This window comes from Melopsittacus undulatus, chromosome 7, assembly GCF_012275295.1.
Source record: "Melopsittacus undulatus isolate bMelUnd1 chromosome 7, bMelUnd1.mat.Z, whole genome shotgun sequence".
In the NCBI taxonomy this organism is placed as follows: Eukaryota; Metazoa; Chordata; class Aves; order Psittaciformes; family Psittaculidae; genus Melopsittacus; species Melopsittacus undulatus.
The window spans coordinates 4439263-4452021 of NC_047533.1; positions in this window are offsets into that span (position 1 = coordinate 4439263).

A 12759-nucleotide genomic window follows, 5' to 3' on the forward strand; every position below is an offset into this window, starting at 1 on the left:
TCTGTGCATTGTGTGAAAAGATGCTTTGGTACAACCTTTATTTGCCAGAAAGAGCTCCAGGAAGACACAACTTTTAAAAACATGAAGAAAGTACTTACCTACTCCTTCCTATTGGGTTTCTGGGGTTTCATTTTAACACCTTACCCCAGCTAGCCACCTATGCAGACCAGCGAAGGTATGAATGGAGACCTAGCCCTCCTTTCTCTTTTCTTACTGCTAAGACTAGACCTTCCCAGCACTGTCTGGCTGTCCATGCACCAGTGCATGTTATCCAGTGGTTTCTGAAATATATAGAATAAAAGAATATAAAAATAACTACGCTGGAGCTTGCCATTGATTTTTGCATATGTTATGGTCCTATTCAGCAAAAAAATATTGCAATGAGAACTTCTATTGATGTTTACATGTCAAAAATGTTTTTCTTGTTAAAGTCAGCAGTCGAAATAGCTTATTACAGTGCTTCATTTCATAAGGTTATCATAGGTGCTGCAACTTAATACACTTCAACATGAAACTTGTTTACAGAACCAATGTAAATCACCTTTTCCCTTCTTAAATATATTGGGTAAAATCCTAATAATGTGTCTAATAAATAGTGAATTTCTTGCCCCCAAAAAAATGTTCTGTCCCCTTCATCTTGATGCAAATAATAAATATGATTTAGCATTGCATTTCTTCCTGTTTATTTATGTTGAAAAGTTCCTCCTTCATAGGTAAACTTGATTATCTTTTTTTATCAATGTTTTTTGTAACTTCAGAGCAAGAAAGGTTGTGTTTATGTGCATTTTACATTTGGTGTGCAGATCATCAGACACTGAAATGATTAGGGGAAGGAGGAAGCTTATTTAGACTACTTGATCAACAGCCAGAACATGTTGTCCCCACTTTTGGCTTTGTCAAGTTTTTAGTATGACTTTTGTTCAGCTTCCCCTGTAGTGCATGCAGTACTTCATCCTCTAAAATGGGAAGAGTGTGGCTTGATTCCTTTCACTCTTTTTATGTCTTGCCTATTTAAAATGTGATGTCTTCTTATAACATTTGGTGCAGTGAAGCTCCAGTGTTATTTTCTATTGCAAGGTAAATGACAAATGACAAATATTGTTTATCTGCTGGGAGAAATATGGCATAAAATAATGAATTATGTACACTTTCAAGCCTTTAAGGCTACTTTACCCTTATTACACCTCTGTTCCCTCTTCCAAATGCTTAGAAAGGTTTACCTTGGAAATTGGCAGGATGAATAATATGAAGAATGGACCATTAGACAGAGCTTCAAATTAGGGATAGCACTAAGCATATTGAATTCTTTTCTTTCATAAGAACACATTAGTAAAGAGTCAATTATTAACTCTGCCACTTGATTTATTCCAACATTTTGAATGTATTAGAGGTCAATGTGTTTAAATGTGTTTTTTTTTTTTAAATTATTATTTCAAGTGGCAATTAGGTTCACAGAGGGTAAGTAGACTATAATAGATCCCAGCTCCTGGGCCCATGCACTGGTATGTCAGTAGGATTTATTGTAACTTGCACCTTCAGAGAATAAGAATTTCATTCTCTTGAAGTCAATGGGATTATATGCTGTTCAGTAAGTATTTTCAGTGTGATTTGATTGTGAATTCTTACTGAGAGATCCATGCTTTTGTTTTATCAATATCTCTGAACACTTATTTTTGCACCTTTCCAATTAAAAGTCATGTTTACAGTTTAATATGCAAACATACCATCAGGTTCTGTCATACTGCATTACTTAATGAGAATATTAAGTGAATATCCAGTCAAAGTTCATTCAATATTTATCTGAAGGCAGACAGTCTGCAAATCATGAGTTTTAAGAGTTAAACAGATGAATTATATGCCATTAAAGGGAAGGGAATGAGAGATCACTACTTGCACCTCTGGGACAGAAGCTCAATGAATCAATGACCCTGACAGTATAGAATCACAGGATGGTTTGGGTAGGAAAGGACCTTAAAGCTCATCTTGTTCCTATCCCCCTGCCATGTGCAGGGACACCCTCCACTAAACCAGGCTTCTCAAAGCCCTGTCCAACCTGGCCTTGTTATCTAGAATACATTGTTATAGAATGTATTGTTTATCAAATCAGACTTTGTCAACCTTAAAGGATTTTTAATCTCCTGATTTTGTTACATTACTATGATGAAGAAAGATTAATTCAATTTATTAACTGATTTATTATTTACTTGGAAACTAAATTGATATATATTTTTTTTAATATCTGGAGATTTTTCCTCCTTAATTTAAGGAAACACAACCTAAAGCTTACATTGTGTCTGTCATCAGAAAATTATATGACTGTTCAGGCACAAGAAAGGATCAGATTGTTTCTTGTTTAAGCATGAAGTGGGGAGAATGTGACAGCAAAGAAAAGTTATAGTTAAGAGTTTTCTCCATCAGTAAGTTGGAAAGAGATGTTACTTTTCCTTTCCTACAACTCTGAAATGAATACTGTCATTCCTGCCATTAAGAAGCAAAAGAAGTTGTTTTCTAGGACAAGAAAACTTAACTGCAAATCATTTTTGGACAGATAATGCCCCTCTGTGTGTAAGTGGTAAATCTTACTGTGGTTCTTTTGGGGAAACAAAGGGTTTGTGAAATATTTCTAGTTTTTACATAGGGAGGTCTTCGGAGCAAGGCATACAGGAAGTAGAAAACTTCTGATAAGAAGACCTGTTTAAGATTACCTCGGTTGGAAACACTGAAGTGCTGATTTGTGTTTGTCTGAGGCTGGGTTCCTTTTTTAGAAAAGAGGCATATCTTGAGGACATGCATAGGAAATTATTTGATTTGATTTATTTATTTTTCTTGTTCTGGCTGATGAGTCTCCATAGAATAGTTATGGTTGGAAAGGAGCTTAAGGTCACCTAGTTCCAACCCTCTGTTCTGTCGGCAGGGATGCCTCACACTAAACCATGTCATTCAAGACTCTGTCCAACATTGTCTTGAACACTGTCAGGGATGGAGCATTTATTACTTCTTTGGGCAACCCATTCCAGTGCCTGACTACCCTCACAGTAAAGAACTTCCCTATATCTAACCTGAACTTCCCCTGTTTGAGTTTGAGCCCATCATCCTTTGTCCTATTACTGGAGTCCCTAATGAAGAGTCCCTCCCCACCATTCTTATAGGCCCCCTTCAGATACTGGAAGGCTGCTATGAGGTCTCCACGCAGCCTGCTTTTCTCCAGGCTGAACAGCCCCAACTTTCTCAGCCTGTCTTCATATGGGAGGTGCTCCAGTCCCCTGATCATCCTCGTGGCCCTGCTCTGGTCTTGCTCCAACAGCTCCATGTCCTTCATATGTCTGAAACACCCCTTTCAATATTTTGTTTTGGTTGTTTTGGTTTATTTTGTTTACTTTCAAGAAGAGATTTTTCCCAACACTTTTTTCCAGATAGAGATATAACATTAGAAAAATAATCAGTATATTCTTGAAGATGCATGTGAAGTTCAGCTGCCAGAAGAATGTAAGAACTAGAAGCTTCTTTCCACTCACTTGTTTTGTCCTAATACTTGTTTGGTCAGTGTCCACCAGTCTTAGTGGTGCAAGAAACTGCAATATTGGAAGATTTAAGTCTTCTACTTATTGATTGTTTCTAATATACAAAGGAAATACTGATTTTTCTTCATGGTTATAAATGATTTCCAGAACACTGAAAAGGTTGTTTTGAGAATCAGTACATTTTCAAGAATATTCTGACAATCCATAAGTGATTTTTTTGAAGTAAATTTAGACCTGCAACATAATGGGGTTTTTTTGTCTTTCTTTGATTGAGACAAAAATTCCAACACTGAAGTAAGAATCAGGCTTATCTATTTTTCTGAATCAGAACATGAATTGAAAAGAAGAGTAAGTAAATTACTGCAGGTGTATAGTAGAAAACAAATTCCTCATGATTTCATTGTATTCAGCAGTACCAGACTGTCTCAATTTAAGAAGAAATACATTCTTTAGATTTTCTGATTATACCTTTACAATTTAACTTTAGCCCTAGAATAAGATTTGGTAAAATCTAGGTATCTCAAAAATCCACCTTCCATATGAGATTAAATAATAATTTTCTTCCAGTTACTTGAAATTGTGCACCTTTCTGTACCATGAATTCACTGCAGGGAAGGAAAAAATGTATTGGTTCTGACAAAATAGGTAGGTTTCTCATTATGTTCGATTGGACCCCTACTAAAACTGTAGCCTAGATACTTGTCCAGTGCTTTCTTGTATTAACTTCAAAGGAGAAAAAAAACCTTTACTTGCATTAGGTCAGGATCTTTCTTCAGAATAACAGTACTAACTTACAAGCATCTAAGACACTTCAATTTGAATATTTTAATGTGCTGCAAATGAAAATTTCATCATGTAAATGGGGTCTGCAAAGGTAAATGCAGGTTGTTACTTGACAATTTTACAAATAATTTAGGAAATTATTTGTTGCTGGAGAAGTTAGTGTCAAGATGGTTTGGTGAATAAAGTGGTTTTCTGTGTTGTTAGCTCCTTGTGTCACAGTTGTCAGCCCAGGCAAAGTGCTGGGGTAATGGTAGTGTTCTTGTTATCAATACTTATTATTTATTGAGAATGTCGCTGCAAGTGGTGCATAACAAATGTAAGTCAAGGCAGGTTTTCCCTAGTAATATCTGCATGAACCTGTTACTCAAATCCTGCCTGAACAAGAAATTCAAAAAGATAAAGGAAAATGGAAAGGAAAGGGCAGGGATTATCAATAAAATCATTTATCCAGAGTCTAACTAGCATATATGAACAGGTGAAGAAGGTCTATCTGGGCCTGAATGGGGCTGATACCAAAAAAGGTGACAAAGAGAAGAGATGAAGGGACAAAGATGATAAACCAGGGTAGTGATGCTTATTCACTGTGTCCTGTGTTGGCTGATTTGTTACAACATGATTTCCTCATTAGCTATAAATAACAAAAAAAATGTTTCTTCAGTTTCTAGGAACAGAAAAAAAAATTCCACTGGTGTCTAATGGGAAAAAAAATTAGAGCCATAATTCATCTGCATATTCGTGGTGATTTAGCTTCTTTATTGCTGTATTCCCTACAGATAATATTCATACTAAATTTGCGGATTCATCAGTTGAAAGCTTTTGGGAACAAAGCTCCTCAGAAGCATTGTTTGAGGTAATCATCAGGCTCTATTATCAGAACTCTTTCATAATGATTTCCCGTGCCCCATATAACTTTGAGTCGATTTTCATGGAGAAATTATTCTTGAAAAAGACTGTGGAATGAACATCTTATTATTATTATGGAATAATTTCTGAATGATGGTGACTTTATTAAACCTATTTAATGCAAATTAACTAAAACCGACTAGTTTTGAGCTTGTGTGACTGCATAATGCATGTGCAATTCTCAAATAACTTTGTTTGTCATAATCTCTATGAAGATAAATCTTATGTATTGAAATAAGACAGGACATCAGAATGACTATAATTATTAGCAGAATTTTTTATCCATTCTCTTAAAAAACAATATAAATTATCAGTCATTCAAACCAAATTACTTCTCACTGTACAGTGGTCTGAAAAATAACATTGTTGGACTCCACTTCCCTCACAGAGGTGGATAGATGCTGCCAGAATTCATGGTGTTTAGAGAAAAAAGATTTTTCAAGGGAGGGCTGGTCACAGCATGTTTGAAGGTGATGATTGTGAGTTTCTTTTCAAAAGGCCCCAGGGAATCTCTCAAAGGACTTTAAATAATTCACATGGCAAAAATGCATCCAGAGAGCTTAAAGTCAATAAAGCCTCTAGCTCTTTATAGTACTTTATGACTGAACCCTAGTATATTAATTCAAGCTCTCAGAGGCAAAGACACCATATTCTCAATCTGCTTGGGTGCAAATATGAGATACCATATGGGACTTAGCCCCAAGAGGGAGGACACAATAAACCCACAGTCAGAAAGCTTAAATAAGAAGTGGGATTGGCTTCTTTAGCATAAATAACACTTTTGCTACCCTGCATTTCATGAGCCTACGTTGCTGATGTGAATAATTTTGAGCAGAAAAAGTGTGATAGAGTAGAAATCTGTGTGGGATGGGAGATAAATTTAGGTCTGTAATGAGGGGCAGTTTGAGTTGTGTGCCCAGTGTATCAGCTGTTAATGACATTTTTCTTTGCTGTATTATTTTTTATGCAGAAGTTTCAAAATGTTTTCCACCCGACACTATTTCTTTCACTTCCTGTGGATGTTGTGGGTTTCTTAAACAGAATAAATCTGCAAATAACATAAAAAGCTTTCAGCAGGGCCTATGACTGGTTTTCTACAGCCTATATTCAAGGGAAATGAAATTCAAATCTGACCAAGCAGTTACTTGATATTAAAAACGCAACACTTCCGTAGATGTAAAGAATGTACAAGATAGACTTGTTAACATAATTGAAGACAATTACTCTTGTTTAGGTTAAAAATTAATATCCAATTTTGTTCATTTTAACGAGCTTTTTCAAATTCGCAAAGAAAAGATGCAACTTTATCACCAAATTGAAATTTAATCAAAAGATATGGAACCTTTTTATCTATTGTTTTCACCATTCTTTCTTATCCTGGTTTAAACTGAACCCAGGGCATTTCTGTACAATTTAGAGAAGTTGCAAACTCTGGGTCCATGAACATAAATGTAAGTTTTTATGCTACCACTTTTGATGTATAATATACAGTTACCACCAAATTTTAGGAGGAAAAAGAAATTCCAAGACAGCACAAAGAGGGTGAGGAAAATGTGATAATTGTCATTTAGGTTACTGCTTCCTGTTAGAGAACTTCTTAACAGATATTATTTAAATATGGGTGACTATTCCATGCTCATAGGATTCAAGTGAAGAAGCAAGAAAAATGGTGGCAGGGTGGAATAAAAGTCTTCAAGAAAGCAGGGTGGAATAAACTTCATATGCTGTTTTGGGCAAGATAGTTAACTTCTCTGCCTCAGTGTCTAAGTCTGTATCAGTAAGATGCTGGGAGGGACTCTTCATTAGGGACTGCAGTGATAAGACAAGAGATAATGGGTTCAAACTTAAATAGGAGAAGTTTAGGTTAGCTATAAGGAAGAAGTTCTTTACTGTAAGGGTGGTGAGGCACTGGAATGGATTGCCCAGGGAAGTTGCGAATGCTCCATCCCTGGCAGTGTTCAAGGCCAGGTTGGACAGAGCCTTGGGTGACATGGTTTGGTGTGAGGTGTCCCTGTCCATAGCAGGGGGTTTGGAACTGGATGATCTTAAGGTCCTTTCCAACCCTAACTATTCTATGATTCTAAGTAAATAATTATTTCACTTACAGGGATAACTGGTCTAGGATAACTGAATTTTTCAGGAGTGCAAAGGTCTTAACTGAATCCTGTACAAATCTTTCTGTTAAAGCCTGGGGGATATATTTGATCCAACAATCTCAGCTGTCTAAACATTACTTGTAAATAGCATCGAGAAGGGTGTCTGTGGAATTTTATATCATTAATGTTTGGGAAATATTCCCTTCATGCCTCTAACCCTTTTCTATTGTCTCTCACTTCTACATCTGTCAGCTTTTACAGTTATCTTGCGGTGTGCAAAAAAACAGATATGATTTAACCCCTACCTTTCTTGCTTTGATTCCTGGTCCCCCACAGAATTTCCTTTTAAAGGAATTCCCTTTCCTGCTCTACAGAAATCCCCTTTTAAAGCCTGTCAGTGCTGTTTCTTAAGCAGCTGGGAATATCTGCTCTCAAGTTAGCAAGAAAATATCTGAGATGTCCAATACAGAATCCAGTGTCCTACAGAGCATAATACTAGGAATGCCAGAAAAAGATACAAGAATTTCACATTAGGCAGAAGTGTAATAAGCTGTTATTTACATTGACATTTTCTAATCTCCAAAATTCAAAGTCTGTATTAAAACTGAAAGACGGTGCAAAATAACCTTACCGAACTTATTAGCATTAACTACTATAGCTCTATATATTTTTTGTAGTCTTAATGATGTCCAGTCTCACTGATAGCCAGTTTTTCTTTCAGTGTATTAAATTGAAAGTGGGTTTTATTTGATTGTCAGCAGTGCTCTGTAATTAGATGATCTGTGGTGATTAGAGCTAAAGTGTGCTGGTTGTGCTTGCAGGAAGTGCCATACTTAATCTTGCAAATGACTGTTATCCACCATCGTTTTCATGATCCCTTTTAATTATTAAATAATAGTCCCTTTAAATAATGGGAGAAAATCATATATTTTGCAGAAGGTTCCAGTATCCTTGAGCCCTACATATTGATCCATGCAAATATGGTAGGGAAGAGAAAGTCTGAGAACAAGAAGGGTAATTTCTATTGACTCCCCATCGAGCAGTGCCAGGAAGATGTTAGAAGCAAAAGAATTACAAATGCCAGAAGCCCCACAGTTTTGCTCTTCTGTCCTTAAACTTTGGTGTGAATGATATATATTTATGGGTCGGGTCAGGTCCTCAACTCAACTGCCAACAGAGGTTAAGAAAGCTGGGAAATGGCATGTTCATAAGTTGTCACTGGAACTGAAAGACTCCTCTGTCTGTTTGGCAGGTGAATTTGGAAAGCTCTGTCTGTCCATCCACCCACCCACCCATCCATTCAGATTGCCTTATGGTGTCAGCAGATGCTGAAGTGAGTCACAGCCTGTTTCCCCCTTCAAAGGCACAGTTGTGTTAATGGAGGATATGCAGAGACTGCTCTTGGCAGAGAGGTCTTTGGTGGATGACGTAGGCAAAACAGCCCTGAAAGAAAATAAAAGTGCAGATGACTAACAGCATCCGTAACTGCTCTTATGGATCTGCTCAACTGCTCTGTAATTGTCACAAAGGAGAGAATGCTAAGAGAAGCAAACAGGATTTAAAGTTGGGAGGTTATCAAATAAATTGGTTGGGAATGAAAGCAAGCCCCATGACTCAGGGATCAGCAAGACTGTAGGACTGAAAACTGAGGCTACTTCTGGCTCCATGTGTTTTGGACTCCATGACACAGCATCTGGCACTGTTCCTCAGAGTCTGGAAAGCTTGAATGATCTGGGTAGAAAGATGAGAGTTAAAAATATCCAAGCTATCCATGAATTTCCCAGAAAACCTACTATCCTACAGCATAGACAGGAAAGGAAACAGGTGATACTGAAATGAAGTGTTTATGGCTCCAGACTGATAGTTTCGACCAAGGAATATTGAGTCATGTATAGGGAGAACATGTGATGTGATGGCCTTCATTATATCTATTCATAGTCAAGAAACCTTCAAACAAACAATAGAGAAAAGGCTAAAAAGGCATGAAATCTGGGCTGGAAATCTTTTATGTCTGGCAAAGTCAAACCCCAAATTGTCTATTGAAAACAAGTATGAGTGCACTGTTGCCAACACCATACTCAGAAAGGAAAAGTGACGGAGCTGATGATTCTCAAGAATCAGAATGCAAGGAGAATTGCTTGGGTCAATATCAGAGGCTCATAATTGGAGATGACTGAGAATTACAGGGCTCTAAACACTAATTCATTAAAGCTGTATGTAATGAAATTGGTGGGCAGGAATTTATTATAGACTACCTAATCTCTCTAAAGAATGACCTAAACTGCATCAAAAATTGTGTTATGCTGAGCAGTTTTAGCTGAGGAATATTAATTAGACATTGCAACAAAACCAACATAATTCTCTTAACATCAGAGGTACAGCAAAGTCCTGTAGCAAGGGATAAATTTAATATTCTCAGTAAAAAGTTAATCACTAATTTAAAATACAGCAACTCTTCAAGTAACCCATGATTATTGCCTGGTAGGGCTTGTTTTTTGTGCAAAGGATTTGTAGCCAACAACAAAATGTGGGAATGCTACAAACGAAATCAAAGGAAGTGGTGAACTACAACAGGCTTTAGCATTAAAGAACTATGTAACAGGACATCTTAAAAAGAGATTTGACTTCGCCAACTCTGGTGATAATAGGAAAGGGAGGACTGCTTGCACTTGTTTAGAGAGTAAAGAGGAGACAAATGCTGATGCAGAAGGTGAGGCAGCAGCTTATGTCAAATGTAAATGAACTGTAAATGATGATGGCAACAGCGGAGACAGGCTCTTGCTCTGTTTGGGAAGAGATATTCTACCTGTCCAGGCATAGCTTGAGAGGTTAAAATGGAAAAGAAAACAGATGTCACTGCTTGTGTAGGTAGAGTAGATAGCTGCTCGTTCATGACAGAGGCATATACTGGTATACCACCCTAAATAATGTGAGGAAAAAAGATAGGCTGCTGTTTCTTGTCATGTGTCAACTCCGAGCTCTTTATCCATGCTTCAAAAGATGATTGAGCTTTTCTTTGTCTTACTGGTGGAATAGAAACCTTTCAAACCCTAATAAAGTAGCAAACCAAGGTAGCTTATAAGCATTAAAGGAGCTAGCCAAGGGAACTTCTGAACTTCAGTGGTAACCAAGTTTGGAAGATTACTAATTTCAATATTTAAAAGGCCAAAATGAACTAAGTGGGGAAATATATTACATCAATCAGTTGATTTGTTGTACATAAAGTAACATAACTAATCAAATATGGAAGCAGACTCCAACAATAAAAGCCTAGAAGAAAAACTTGAGATGAATGTCAGCCTATCTTCAAAGAAAAAGGTTTTTGTAAAACAAGGGCATTTGACAAAATTTCAGGTTTAGCTGAAAAGGTCTCGTTGTGATAGAGAAACTTTGGTTTTCTCTAAAGTATTTGACGTATGACTGTCTGACATTTGAATAAAAGAAGCTTTCCATACATAGAATGAACAAAGAACATTAGGTGGATTAAGAACGGTAAAACAGACAGATTTCAAATTAAGTTCTTAATGGGGAGATGTCACTAAAGAAATTGTTTCTCCTGGGTTTCAGTTCTATATCAAATGACCTGTATCTTGTCAAATCATGGGTGAAGCAGATTGCTGGGATATAAATGATGTTGGCATGAACCGAGCTGCCTGGGAAAATGGTCAGAATTCACCAAAGCAGATTTTGATATCTTTGGCATAGAGGAATACATTTAGAAATACAAAACTCAGTTTTCTCTTTCAAGATAGAGATATCTCCTGGAACGCAGGGACCTAGAGAAGACTTAAGAGTTATCCCAAGCAGTCAGCTCAAGTTTCATTCACTGCTATGAAACAGTGGACTGAAACAGCTCTTGTTTTCCCTTGTGTTTTGCTTTGTTTGGCTTGCATTGTTACTCAAGAAGCATTTTCAGTCATTTCAGTTCTTGAGACCATAGGGTTTCTATTAACTATCCAGAGGTTTTAGACAGCTTTTGTGCACTGGATCTTTACAGTGTCTTAGCATTAGAAATCTCTCAAAAAGAACTTATTTTCAAAATTAGTCCTTCCCCATTCTACTCTGTGGTTCTGTGGCATTTTATTAAATTAGTTATTTTTGTGTAAGAGAGAGGAAGGGAAGACTGGCTTGAAAATGTTTTATAACTGAAGAGAAGCCCTACTGAATTATTTTCTGGTGTTACTCTATATGCAAAATGGGGCTGATGAAGGAACAGCAATTTAGCAGCCTCTTATAGCAGTCTTTATGAGCCATATGGAAATAATGATCGGTCAAATTGCATTCATTGTGGTTTTCCTTCCATACACAGGTGACTGAATTATTCCCTACCATGCTTAAATAATAACCTACATACTTACTTAAAATAATAGAAAAGAAAAAAGAAAGCTTGCATGTTGTGCAAGGAGAAATAATACTGACTGTCAGAAAAATCAAACAGGAGATACCAAGCACAGCTAAATCCTAGGCAGATGTGAGAGCTTTTTGGCTGGCAGGTATTCTTGACTCATACCTACTTCCTAAAGGAAATGGTATTTATACTCCATCAGTCCCTTCAGGTGTTCTGGTAGACTTATTCCAATAATTCTACCATTATAATAAGTTTGGTGAAATCCTATTGTGCCCCATTTTTCTTGCTGGGGGGTGCAGAATGGAATAGTTATTGCTGAATGGTAGGCTACCAACTGGATCTCTATGATAGTTAGAAGAAATTATTTCTTTCGGTCTTACAGTATTTGTCCATTAAGGTTGAGAGATTCAAAGGAATATAACAGCTATTCAGCTTGCAAGCAGGTGAGAGTGAAATGGGATCTTTTATGCTTTTAATCCATAATGGCTATCTAAATGGATATCCCAATGGGAACACTATTATTAAGATTTCCTGAAAAGACAAGAACCTCCAAAAGTGTTTTACATTCATAACCTGCCAGTGCCAGCTTTAATTGTTTCTGTTTTGTCTTATGGTGAAGCTCATCTAATGAAACCACATCAAAACCTATGAATATGGCTATTCTTTAAGCCTGCACATTTGTTCAAAGCAGCTAATAAAGCAATGCTGCTCTCATGCGGGCACAGATTTGAAACACCTTTATTGATTGTAGGTGCTCCAAATTTAAACGTGGACAGTTATTTCTCATTTCATTAATACTAGACTGATATAGTCCAGTTCTCTATTTAAACTCTCTGGGTTTGAGGGTTTTATTAGTGTTTTCCTTTCTGGTGATTTCAGTGATGATGATTTACCTTGCACAGCAGGTAACATGTATCAGTACTAGAACAGAACCACCAAAACCGAGTGGAGCTTTGATTTCAAACCTGCATCAGGCACTGATACTGTCAGGTTGGTAAATACAGAAACTATGACACATTTGTTTCAAAGAGTGAACAAGCAAGCTTCTAAAAAAAACACTCAAATCTTTGTGATGCTTATGTAAGAAAACAAAGAGAGTGAAGAAGTA